Raw genomic sequence first — 14,318 nt, forward strand, 5'->3', positions numbered from 1 at the left:
CTAATCTTCAGCATTCTTCTGTAGCACCACATTTCGAAAGCTTCTATTCTCTTCTTGTCCAAACTATTTATCGTCCATGTTTCACTTCCATACATGGCTACACTCCATACGAATACTTTCAGAAATGACTTAGTGACACTTAAATCAATACTGGATGTTAACAAATTTCTCTTCTTCAGAAACGCTTTCCTTGCCATTGCCAGCCTACATTTTATATCCTCTCTACTTCGACCATCATCAGTTATTTTGCTCCCCAAATAGCAAAACTCCTTTACTCCTTTAAGTGCCTCATTTCCTAATCTAATTTCCTCAGCATCACCCGACTTAATTAGACTACATTCCATTATCCTTGTTTTGCTTTTGTTGATGTTCATCTTATCCTTTCAAGACACTGTCCATTCCATTCAACTGCTCTTCCAAGTCCTTTGCTGTCTCTGACAGAATTACAATGTCATCGGCGAACCTCAAAGTTTTTATTTCTTCTCCATGAATTTTAATACCTACTCCGAATTTTTCTTTTGTTTCCTTTACTGCTTGCTCAATATACAGATTGAACAACATTGGGGAGAGGCTACAACCCTGTCTTACTCCCTTCCCAACCACTGCTTCCCTTTCATGTCCCTCGACTCTTATAACTGCCATCTGGTTTCTGTACAAATTGTAAATAGCCTTTCGCTCCCTGTATTTTACCCCTGCCACCTTTAGAATTTGAAAGAGAGTATTCCAGTCAACATTGTCAAAAGCTTTCTCTAAGTCTACAAATGCTAGAAACGTAGGTTTGCCTTTCCTTAATCTTTCTTCTAAGATAAGTCGTAAGGTCAGTATTGCCTCACGTGTTCCAGTGTTTCTACGGAATCCAAACTGATCTTCCCCGAGGTTGGCTTCTACTAGTTTTTCCATTCGTCTGTAAAGAATTCGTGTTAGTATTTTGCAGCTGTGACTTATTAAGCTGATAGTTCGGTAATTTTCACATCTGTCAACACCTGCTTTCTTTGGGATTGGAATTACTACATTCTTCTTGAAGTCTGAGGGTATTTCGCCTGTTTCATACATCTTGCTCACCAGATGGTAGACTTTTGTCAGGACTGGCTCTCCCACGGCCGTCAGTAGTTCCAATGGAATATTGTCTACTCCGGGGGCCTTGTTTCGACTCAAGTCTTTCAGTGCTCTGTCAAACTCTTCACGCAGTATCATATCTCCCATTTCATCTTCATCTACATCCTCTTCCATTTCCATAATATTGTCCTCAAGTACATCGCCCTTGTATAGACCCTCTATATACTCCTTCCACCTTTCTGCTTTCCCTTCTTTGCTTAGAACTGGGTTTCCATCTGAGCTCTTGATATTCATACAAGTCGTTCTCTTATCTCCAAAGGTCTCTTTAATTTTCCTGTAGGCGGTATGTATCTTACCCCTAGTGAGATAGGCCTCTACATCCTTACATTTGTCCTCTAGCCATCCCTGCTTAGCCATTTTGCACTTCCTGTCGATCTCATTTTTGAGACGTTTGTATTCCTTTTTGCCTGTTTCACTTACTGCATTTTTATATTTTCTCCTTTCATCAATTAAATTCAATATTTCTTCTGTTACCCAAGGATTTCTACTAGCCCTAGTCTTTTTACCTACTTGATCCTCTGCTGCCTTCACTACTTCATCCCTCAAAGCTACCCATTCTTCTTCTACTGTATTTATTTCCCCCATTCCTGTCAATTGCTCCCTTATGCTCTCCCTGAATCTCTGTACAATCTCTGGTTCTTTTAGTTTATCCAGGTCCCATCTCCTTAAATTCCCACCTTTCTGCAGTTTCTTCAGTTTTAATCTACAGGTCATAACCAATAGATTGTGGTCAGAGTCCACATCTGCCCTGGAAATGTCTTACAATTTAAAACCTGGTTCCTAAATCTCTGTCTTACCATTATATAATCTATCTGATACCTTTTAGTATCTCCAGGGTTCTTCCATGTATACAACCTTCTTTCATAATTCTTAAACCAAGTGTTAGTTATGATTATGTTGTGCTCTGTGCAAAATTCGACCAGGCGGCTTCCTCTTTCATTTCTGTCCCCCAATCCATATTCACCTACTACGTTTCCTTCTCTCCCTTTTCCTACACTCGAATTCCAGTCACCCATGACTATTAAATTTTCGTCTCCCTTCACAATCTGAATAATATCTTTTATTTCATCATACATTTCTTCAATTTCTTCGTCATCTGCAGAGCTAGTTGGCATATAAACTTGTACTACTGTAGTAGGCGTGGGCTTCGTATCTATCTTGGCCACAATAATGCGTTCACTATGCTGTTTGTAGTAGCTTACCCGCATTCCTATTTTCCTATTCATTATTAAACCTACTCCTACATTACCCCTATTTGATTTTGTGTTTATAACCCTGTAGTCACCTGACCAGAAGTCTTGTTCCTCCTGCCACCGAACTTCACTAATTCCCACTATATCTAACTTCAACCTATCCATTTCCCTTTTTAAATTTTCTAACCTACCTGCCCGATTAAGGGATCTGACATTCCACGCTCCGATCCGTAGAACGCCAGTTTTCTTTCTCCTGATAACGACATCCTCTTGAGTAGTCCCCGCCCGGAGATCCGAATGGGGGACTATTTTACCTCCGGAATATTTTACCCAAGAGGACGCCATCATCATGTAATCATACAGTAAAGCTGCATGCCCTCGGGAAAAATTACGGCTGTAGTTTCCCCTTGCTTTCAGCTGTTCGCAGTACCAGCACAACAAGGCTGTTTTGGTTATTGTTACAAGGCCAGATCAGTCAATCATCCAGACTGTTGCCCTTGCAACTACTGAAAAGGCTGCTGCCCCTCTTCAGGAACCACACGTTTGTCTGGCCTCTCAACAGATACCCCTCCGTTGTGGTTGCACCTACGGTACGGCTATCTGTATCGCTGAGGCACGCAAGCCTCCCCACCAACGGCAAGGTCCATGGTTCATGGGGGGGGGGGATTTTTCCTTAGGTGCGTGTATTTCCCCCACTCTCCCCTATGAAATCGATCTGAGATCCCTTGTTGACAGCACTCATTACTTCAAGGGAATACAGAGCTAGCTGTGTTGCACAAGAACGATATTTTTTGAATCCGTGTTCGTTCAATAAGTCATTTTCTTCAAGGTGTTTCATAATGTTTGAGTACACTGTTCAAATGTGTGTGAAATCTTATGGGACTTAACTGCTAAGGTCATCAGTCCATAAGCTTACACACTACTTAACCTAAATTATCCTAAGGACAAACACACACACCCATGCCCGAGGGAGGACTCGAACCTCCGCCGAGATCAGCCGCACAGTCCATGACCGCAGCGCCCAGACCGCTCGGCTAATCCTGCGCGGCGTTTGAGTACACTATATGCTCCAAAATACTACTGCAAATTGAGGTCACTGATATGGGTCTGTAATTCAATGGGTTACTCCTATTTCCCTTCTTGAATATTGGTGTGACCTGTGCTCGAAGACTGGAAGTCTTTAGGCACAGACCTTTCGTCAAGTGAACGGTTGAATACGATTGCTAAGAAAGGCGCTATTGTGTCTGCATACTCTGAAAGGAACCTGATTGGTATACCATCTGGACCGGAAAACTTGCCTTTAAGTGATTTTAGTTGTTTCGCAACACCTAAGATATCTACTTTTATGTCACTCTTGCTAACAGCTGTTCTGGTTTCGAATTCTGGAATAGTTACTTCATCTTCTTTCGTGAAGAAATTACCAAAAACTGTATTTAGTAACTCTGCTTTAGTGGTACCGTCATCAGTAACATTTCCATCGCTATCGCGCAGTGATGGTATTGACCAGTCTAACATAACAGTCGCGGCACTCACTGCTGTAAAAGTTGTTGCCGTTTGACAGATCGAGCGACACTAACGCTCCAAGCGGCAGTTAAGGTGAACGTCAAACGCGTCGTAAGCATAATGTTTGTTTGCATCCATTTCCTACGTAATTTCCGAATTATTCGAGTTATTTTCTTGCCTCCAAGAGTTTGTGTAGTATCAGAAGGCATCTGCGTTTCTAAAATGGATTCTAAAATATGCGCAAGTATGGACAAAAACCATGAATAGAGTGGCAAGCTACACAACACATTCGTGAAGAAACACTTGTGAAATTGTACAGAATTGCAGCTTACCACGTTGACATAAAAAGAATATAAACACACAGATTCACACGTAAGAAGCATAGATATGTACCTCTACATGCAAAAGCGACCGACAGGTCGTTTATCGTTCTGTAGCCTTACTGTGTTTGTCATTGTCGCCTGTTGCCACATGTGCGACCTTCATCTTTATATTATTCTAAGTGGGGGAAGCAACTGCCAAATAGTGGGTGAAATATATTGAAAACATTACAATGAGCTAATTACATTACATTTCACGAAAAACCAAATATTTGAATAATTTTCAAACAATCTGTCTGTAGGCACTTTCCTTGTACCGCAATATTTTCGCTCGATCTGCACTTTCTGACACTTCAAACGCTTTTGTAAGACACGAACAGCTGCACTTAATCTAACCACTTCATCGCCAAAGCAGGTCTGTGTTGATGATTCACACGAATCTGGCACTGATACAAGGAGAATCGAACTGGCTGCTTCTGTGTCATAGGACTGTTTTACAGCTTTAGATTGACTGTCGAATCTTTGTGGCAGTTTCTTCTTCATCGTCAGTTGAGGGACCTTATTTGGAATGTCAAACAGTGTGGGTACTGCATTCCAAACGAGTTTGTTATTGTCTGCGTTCATAAACTGGTTTTGTTCGAAATGTAGCGAACAAAACCTAATATTATTATACAGGTAAACTGGGTCTTTCTTCATAAGGTCTTCTCGTCTGCTATTAACTAGCCATTTTCTGCTCCTAAAACGAAGCATTCATCATTTATACACATATAGTTTGCAAGTGAATCCTGACGATACAGTTTAGTAACATGATGGTATATATCTGCCAGGATCCTTAGGAAACCTAAAAAAAGACAGCTGTGGTGTCTTCTTCCTGGTGTTGCTGCAATTTATTGCGCTAAAAACGCTCCGGATGGTAAAAACCATTGTAGAAATCAAAATAAACAATCACTATTCGCTTTCACGATCGCGCCGAACTCACAGTTCAATCTACCGGCCGCTTGGGGCGCTGCTGGCGCTGTAGGCAACAAAATAGAGGCGAAGTGTCGCGACTGTTATGTTGGACTGTGGTATTGACTGTTTCCTGCCAATGGCGTACTTTACATACGACAAGAATCTCTTTGGGGTTTCTGCCATATTTTGAGGCGATGTTTCATTGTAGAAACTATTAAAAGCATCTCGCATTGACGTCCGCACTAAATTTCGAGATTCCATGAAACTTAGCCAGTCTTGGGGATTCTGCGTTCTTCTGAATTTGGCGTGCACTTTTTGTTTACCTGCGCCACCATCTATGTCCGCCCTAATGCCCCTATTCACTTCAACTTCCTCTCCCACATTGACCATACCTTCTCCTCCTACGTGATTACCGCCGACCTCAACATCCATAGTCGTTCCACCGCCCAGTTACGGCAGTGGCATCGGTTCCTCTCCTCCCTTCAAGGAGACCTCATCCCCATCCCCCAGCACACCCGTCCCAAATCCAACTCCACTCCCGATGTTATCCTTTCCTCCCCCAACCTCCTTGGCTGCATAATGGTGGATGTCCTGGAGCCTATTGGTAGCGACCATCTCCCTGTCCTTCTCACCATTTCAGACGGACGTCGCCCCCGCCCCGACCCTCGTCATGACCCTCCCCCTAAGTACATCCATGACTATTCCCGTGCTAACTGGAATGCCTACAGGGATACCCTCTCCACCCAGGTCGATAGCCACCCCTTCACCTACCACCACCCTGACGATGTAACCCATGCCGCCTTCTTTCTCCAGCAGACCTTGTCTGAGGCCATGGAGGCCCACGTCCCTACTGTCGCCATCCACCCCCACCGTCCTACCTTACCCCCACAGGCCGTCCTCCTCCTCCGTCAATCCCGCCATATCTACCGTGCCTTCCTCCGCACGCGTGACCCGGACACACTACGATGCCACCGGCAACTCCAGCGACACATTTGCTCGCGGCTAAGAAATGCCGGGACTGGCGACAGACATGCACCCATTTAAATGGTACCCTACCTCTCAACTCGTCCAAGTTCTGGTCAGCCTTCCGTCACCTTACCGGAACTAAACCGTCCCCCTACTATCCTCTTCTCCATGACGATCACCCCTTCCCTGACACCCTTAGTAAGGCCAATAACTTTGCCTCCTACCTCTCCGATGTGTTTTCCGTCCCCAATGATCCCCAGTTCGATTACTCCCTCTTCCCGGATGTCCGCGATCGAACTGACACCTCTATCCCTCCCCTCGCACCTAGTTTCCAGTACTTGGACAACATTGCACACACAGAACTCAATGCCCCTATCACTACACAGGATCTCATTGCTACACTCCGCACAAAACGCAACACCGCTCCTGGTCACAATCGTGTCACCTACCGTCACTTTCGTGAAGCTCCTGTCTCTTTCCTCTCCACTCTGGCCAGGCTCTACAATGTAGTCCTGTCCACCGGTTACTTCCCCCAACCTGTGGAAAACCTCTCGTATCCTGATGTTCCTTAAACCTGGCAACCGCCGTCCGCCAGCTCCTCCTACCGTCCCATCAGCCTTACCTCAGTCTTCAGCAAGGTTCTGGAATCTATCCTCACCCGACGCATCCACCAGCATCTTCGCCAGCACCGCCTCCTTCCTATTACCCAGTGTGGCTTTCGACCGTCCTTCTCTTCTGACGACCTTCTCCTTCACCTCACTCATCTCCTTTCTGAACAGCTTAATTCCCGTCGCTCTGCAATCTTCCTTTCCCTGGACTTCGAACGTGCTTATGACCGTGTATGGCATTCCGGTCTCCTCTTCAAGCTCCAAACCTTCGCCCTTCCCATTAACTACGTCTGTCTGATCGGTTCCTTTCTCTCCCACCGTCCTTCCTACATCATCATCCATAACACAGATTCCTACACCTTTTTCCCCTCCGCTGGTGTGCCCCAAGGCTCCGTCCTCTCCCCCCTTCTGTACCTTTTGTACACAGCGGACATGCCGCCACCGTCACCCCCCGTCCACCTTCTCCAGTTTGCCGATGACACCGCCTTCCTTGCCATTGCCCCACCCTGAAGCGCTCCCAACACCTTCTCCAGTCCCATCTTGACCGGTTCACCGCTTGGTGCAACCAGTGGTTGCTCAAGGTCAATCCCTCCAAAACCCAGGCGATCATTGTAGGCAAAACAACCCCTTCCTTCCGCCTCCTTGATTTCTATCTCACCATCTATGGTCGTCCTATCGCCCTCACTCCCGCCCTTAAGTACCTTGGCGTCACCCTCGACCGTCACCTCTCCTGGACTCCCCATCTCCGGACAATCCAAGCCAAGGCACGCTCCCGCCTCAGTCTCCTCAAGCTCCTCTCTGGCCGTACGTGCGGTCTGGACCCCTCCACCATCCTCCACACCTATAAATCCCTCATCCGCCCTATCCTTTATTACGCCCATCCGGCCTGGGTCTCCGCCCCCTCCCCCCTACCTTTTATAAATCCCTCCAAATCCTTGAACACCATGCTCTCTGCCTCACCTATCGCATCCGTCTCCCCTCCCCCACGTGGATCCTGTATGATCTCATCCCCTTTCCCCACCTCCTCCTTTTCCTTGAGAGAACACCTCCCGCAAACTCGATCCTCCTCATCTGCTGGTCTCACCCATCCTCTCCCACCCCCGCCCGCTGCCGCGCCTGTATTCTCACGTCCCACCCGGTCTCCATCTCTCCACCCTCCTTACCCTCTCCCAAGGTGGCTTCCGGCAGCTCCCTCTCCCTAATGATGTCCTCCTCCCCTCCGTCTACCCCTCCTATCAACTTTGATCCTGCCCCCCACCCACTTCCAGTGTCCTTTCCTATAGGCACCCTCCCTCCCTTCTCTTCCCTCCCTCTTTCCTTTTCCCCCGTCCCCTCCCTCCACCCCTCCTCCTTCCTTCTTCCCCCCATCTCCCCTGCCCATGGCATCCCTGCTCTCCCCTCTCCCTCTCCCACTCCCCTTCCCACTCCTCCTCTCCTGGCAGGTCACCGGACTCGCACACGCTCAGTGAACATTCGCGCGCCGGAGATCATCGCCATCAGTGTCTCGCGTGTGTGCCTTCGTTTGTGTTTAGAGTTTGTTCGCCGTCATGCCACCACTGTGTCGCCATCATCCGTGTTATGTGCGCCGTGTCAACTAGTGCTAGTGATGTTTCTCGTCCAGCGTGAACGGCTCCATATTTTTTGTTTTTTAGTGTCTACATTTTTTGCCCGCCGTTTTTGTCTTCTCTGTGCCACGTCTATGTTTTACTTATTGTAAAACTAAAGGCTGAAGAGCAGTGTACTCTGCTGCTGACAGCCCGCCTTGTGTAAGGTGACCGAAATCACAATAAAGGAAACAAAAGAAAAAACTCTTTTTGTTGCTTCTGCAACAGTGTTCTGACACGTTTTGTGTACCATGGTGGATCAGTCCCGCCTCCTATTAACTTATGCGATATAAATCTATCTATTGCTGTCGATACTGTACCTTTGAATTTGAGCAATATCTGGTCTACACTTACATAATTAGCTTGGAAGGAATGGAGACTCTCTTAGGAAGGCATCAAGCGAATTTTTATCTGCTGTTTTAAATGGATATACACTCCTGGAAATTGAAATAAGAACACCGTGAATTCATTGTCCCAGGAAGGGGAAACTTTATTGGCACTTTCCTGGGGTCAGATACATCACATGATCACACTGACAGAACCACAGGCACATAGACACAGGCAACAGAGCATGCACAATGTCGGCACTAGTACAGTGTATATCCACCTTTCGCAGCAATGCAGGCTGCTATTCTCCCATGGAGACGATCGTAGAGATGCTGGATGTAGTCCTGTGGAACGGCTTGCCATGCCATTTCCACCTGGCGCCTCAGTTGGACCAGCGTTCGTGCTGGACGTGCAGACCGCGTGAGACGACGCTTCATCCAGTCCCAAACATGCTCAATGGGGGACAGATCCGGAGATCTTGCTGGCCAGGGTAGTTGACTTACACCTTCTAGAGCACGTTGGGTGGCACGGGATACATGCGGACGTGCATTGTCCTGTTGGAACAGCAAGTTCCCTTGCCGGTCTAGGAATGGTAGAACGATGGGTTCGATGACGGTTTGGATGTACCGTGCACTATTCAGTGTCCCCTCGATGATCACCAGTGGTGTACGGCCAGTGTAGGAGATCGCTCCCCACACCATGATGCCGGGTGTGGGCCCTGTGTGCCTCGGTCGTATGCAGTCCTGATTGTGGCGCTCACCTGCACGGCGCCAAACACGCATACGACCATCATTGGCACCAAGGCAGAAGCGACTCTCATCGCTGGAGACGACACGTCTCCATTCGTCCCTCCATTCACGCCTGTCGCGACACCACTGGAGGCGGGCTGCACGATGTTGGGGCGTGAGCGGAAGACGGCCTAACGGTGTGCGGGACCGTAGCCCAGCTTCATGGAGACGGTTGCGAATGGTCCTCTGCCGATACCCCAGGAGTAACAGTGTCCCTAATTTGCTGGGAAGTGGCGGTGCGGTCCCCTACGGCACTGCGTAGGATCCTACGGTCTTGGCGTGCATCCGTGCGTCGCTGCGGTCCGGTCCCAGGTCGACGGGCACGTGCACCTTCCGCCGACCACTGGCGACAACATCGATGTACTGTGGAGACCTCACGCCCCACGTGTTGAGCAATTCGGCGGTACGTCCACCCGGCCTCCCGCATGCCCACTATACGCCCTCGCTCAAAGTCCGTCAACTGCACATACGGTTCACGTCCACGCTGTCGTGGCATGCTACCAGTGTTAAAGACTGCGATGGAGCTCCGTATGCCACGGCAAACTGGCTGACACTGACGGCGGCGGTGCACAAATGCTGCGCAGCTAGCGCCATTCGACGGCCAACACCGCGGTTCCTGGTGTGTCTGCTGTGCCGTGCGTGTGATCATTGCTTGTACAGCCCTCTCGCAGTGTCCGGAGCAAGTATGGTGGGTCTGACACACCGGTGTCAATGTGTTCTTTTTTCCATTTCCAGGAGTGTATTTTACATTTATATTTCGTGGTTTTGGTTGATATGGTTTTGAGCCTCGCTACAATGACCTTGTGTTGACTAATCCCTGTATCCGCCATGACGCTCTCCATTAGATAAAGATTACTTGTGGCTAAGAGGTCAAGTGTGTTTTCGCAACCATTTACAATACGTGTGGGCCCATGAACTAATTGTTCAAAGTAATTCTCACAGAAAGCATTTAGTACAATTTCGGAAGATGTTTTCTGTCTACCACCGGCTTTGAACATGTATTTTCGCCAACAAATCGAGGATAGATTGAAGTCTCCACCAATTATAAGTATATGAGTGGGGTACTTATTTGTAATGAGATTCAAGTTTTCTTTGAATTGTTCAGCTATTATATCATCTGAGTCAGGGGGTCGGTAGAAGGAGCCAATTATTATTTTGGTACGGCTGTTGAGTCAAGGTTAGATTTTTCACGAAGCAAAACGTATGACGAATGTTGATGAGGTAACATATTCTTTCACAAAAAGTTAAACACGCCGTGTAAAGCTCTAGCAAGATTAGGGAGGAAAAAAATCCTGGGACGTAAGTTTTGAAAAATGTGGACTGTCTTTTTTGTCTCTTGTCTTTACTGGTTTTATGTTTCTTATATTTAATTCTATGCCACACAAAAGAGAAAGTAATTAGTTAATAGGCAATAAAGAGTGCAAACTTGCTGAAGAGATCTTATTCTCCCAGTCACAAATAATCCTCTCCTTCCCACCCCCCCACCGCCAACCAGTATTAAATATGAGATTTTTTTTAAGGGGGGGTAGGGTGTCAAACTGGCCAACTGGGAATAGGAGAGGCACCTTAGAACAGTTTAATTTCCATTGTCCTGAATCCTGAATATAGGTTTAATGGTTTCCATTACAACATATATACGTTTGAATTCGACAGATCAAAATACAGTAACGTGCAGTAGAAGAATGCTGTGTCAAGACGCACAGCATTGCACTTTGGTACACGTAAGGCCAAATAACATGTCTTACATTTCTTCAAACATATATGTTTTAAATATCAAACTCTTCAGAAAGATGTGCACTACAAAATTTACATATACTTGAAAATTCGATTTTTTTGGGACGTGCTATCTCAAGCGCTCGGATGTGAAGGGAAGAGTGAGAGGGGGTGGGGAGTGGGTTGGGGCACTATGCCACTATCAAGCTTTTGCCCTGGTTCATAAATATCGTATATCAGGGGCTGATCAGCTATCTTTACTTGGTAAAAGATCAATCTGTGGACCTACTGGCTACTGTTTCCAAAGACATTCTGACCTCCACGTGGTGTCACTAGTTGAGTTGCCGTGTCCATCTCTATGATTTTATAATTCTGATATTTTATGTGGTGGAATTAATGTCATCTGGGCGAGACAAAAGAGGCACCCTGAGAATTTGAACCCAAAACCCTGATACAATAATTCCTGAGGGTGTGAAATTTGGAAAAGTGCCAATGTCAGATTGAAACTGTGGTCTTTTGGGGAGAAACATGAGATGTAACAGATCACTATCTGAACTGAAAATCTCGTTCACTTAGGGAAAAAGTAGTGCTGGTTTAAGGCCACTGGACACTGGCCTTCACAGTACCATCACGTCACGGTGTATTCACACTGTCCATCATATCAAGTCAGTACAAGTCACGTGATCTCAACGCATGGCTGTACTCAGCTGTCCCCCCCCCCAACCCCCTTCCCCCCCCCCCCCTCCCCCGCAGTAACTGCAATTTTCGCAAGATAATTTTAAATTGTTTTTACACACGGACTGCACATACACAATGTGGTAGCTTACGTATATGGATACTGCAGTCCATTATTTACGAAAATCGCATTTATTGGACTCAAATGATTTCAAGCTAGCACGGATAGATTGTATATTACAAAAGGAAGGTGGAAGTGCATAACAACACAAAGCAAGAGTTTGGGTCCGAAAAATGTCATTATGTGATACAGAAAGGGAATTTCTCTCACTATACAAGGAGCTTGAGGAAAATGAATCTGCAGTTTGTAAGTATTTTAGTCCAATCAATAATTTTTTCGTTTGTTACATTAAATTTAGTCAGTGTTACAAGATGCGGTGAGATACGTAATCTGCGGCAAAGTATATTTTCAGTAGTCTCGTAGAGATGCCTGAAGCAGCTATAGTTTCCAGTAGTGTTAGTCTCACATGGTGTGATTTGATTACTACATTGAGTACTGCTTAAGATTGTTTTGAATTCTGTTGGGAGTGCCATCTGCTGCCGAATCACACAAGAAATTGCGTGGATTGTTATGGGGAGAAAGGGAGAACTGCTTCAAACTTGGTTCAAAAAGTAGCGGTTGTGAGTTCCCACTACAGTTGTGTTGTTGTACATGTCAGAGAAGAACAAGTATAAGGAAAAACATATGGTTTGATAATTCTGAACTGGGAATACATCAGATCATCCCGGTTTGCAGCTGGATTAAAGGTTACATGCTGGAAAGCACAGCATCGGAAACTGAACTGTCTATTAATACTGTTTGTGACTATAATAGTGTCTGTCGAGAAGTGTGTTACGTAATTGAGACTAATGGGAGTGATTCAACAGGTGGTTTCAACAAGATTGTGAAAATAGATGAGTCGCACATAACAATTTGGGAAAGGACGACTTCTCAAGAACGAACGTGAACAGATTTGGGTATTCAGAGGCATCGAAACAAAACTCAAGAAAATGCTTCACTGTGAAAGTGTGTTCCAGGACTAAACAAAATTTAGTGCCTCAAGAACTTCATCTTGCTTGTCACCAAAGTCATTACAGATGGATGGAAATCGTATAACACTTTGAAGGAAGAGGGATTTCTCCACGAGTCTGTAAACCATTCTGACGATTTCGTGTCTTCTGATGATCTGCCTGTGCACACACAGAACATGGAGTGATTATGGAAATCCCTGAAATAATCCATCAAAAGCGAAGGACGACCAGGAGATCAAGATGAACGGTATATTTTTCAATACATCTGCTTCCACAATTTGCACTTACGTGGTATGAAACTTCCCTGCGAGACTTGTAAAACTGTTTCGCTCATAGTCAATCGAGCTACTTAACAATAAATAAGCCTCCCATAACAAGTGATTAAACAGACAATTCTAATAAAAAACTACATGTATACTTCACAAAAAATAGCATTTTGCCACTGTTGCAATGTCTGACAGTTTCAGTCCATTTCTTTATCAGGCATTACGAATGCCGACAACATACAGTTGCAGGTTAGTAGCACTCCCTTTATTAGCTTTAAAATAATATGTAACACAAACTTATATTCAATTGATGGAGTGAACAAAGCAACAGAATGATCTATGACGAAAAACAAAGAGAAAACATAAATCATAAGCTGACCCAGACCATTCACTTGCGCGTAGCGCTACACCATACACACACACACGCACTGTACCAGGGGCCACTTAAAGAAGTTTTGTGGGTGGGGGCGGTTGCCTAGAACAGAAAAAAGACCCAAGGGTCCTCTCATTGAAAACTGAGGAACAAAACCTTCAAAAACTACTGTTTTAAGCTGTTCTGATACTTTAAAATAACAAATAATTGCAAAAATGTTTTTTCTTTAAACAAAAACATTCTAAATTTCTTGAAATGTGTAGCATTCACAACCTTTTCGTGAGTAATTTCTTTTATATAAATGTTAACACACAGAAACAAGCTCAAAGGCCTTTTGCCTGATAAGCATATAAACTGAAATTAGAATAAAATACTTTTAAAACTGCAGTTCTTAATTTGTTGACAATTATACTTTTGCCAGTTTAGCTCATAAATATTTATATACTTACATTGTGAAAACTGTAATTGTAAAACGTGCTGCTGTGGCAGATTGGGAAGTCCTGCTGATATTTGGCACTCACAATTCGAACAGGAGGGGGAGCACAACTCACTCGTACACAGAGTACGGTGACTTGGGAAATACTGAATTAAATGACTAAATCCACTGACCAAGAACCTAATTTTGGCGCAGTTTACAAAAATTACCGTTCGATTTTAATTTAATTTCAACTCTCCGACGGGGGGTCGTTCTCTCAGCCTCCCCCCCCCCCCCCCGCCCCCCCCCACCTTTAATTCGCCCTTGCACTGTACACAAGCTTCTGTACACTTCACTTCACTACCCCCCCCCCCCCCCCCCTCCCCATCGTTGTGTCACCGATACTTCTCGTTGAACTTGACACGTCAC

This window comes from Schistocerca serialis, chromosome 1 (assembly GCF_023864345.2).
Source record: "Schistocerca serialis cubense isolate TAMUIC-IGC-003099 chromosome 1, iqSchSeri2.2, whole genome shotgun sequence".
Classification (NCBI taxonomy): Eukaryota; Metazoa; Arthropoda; class Insecta; order Orthoptera; family Acrididae; genus Schistocerca; species Schistocerca serialis.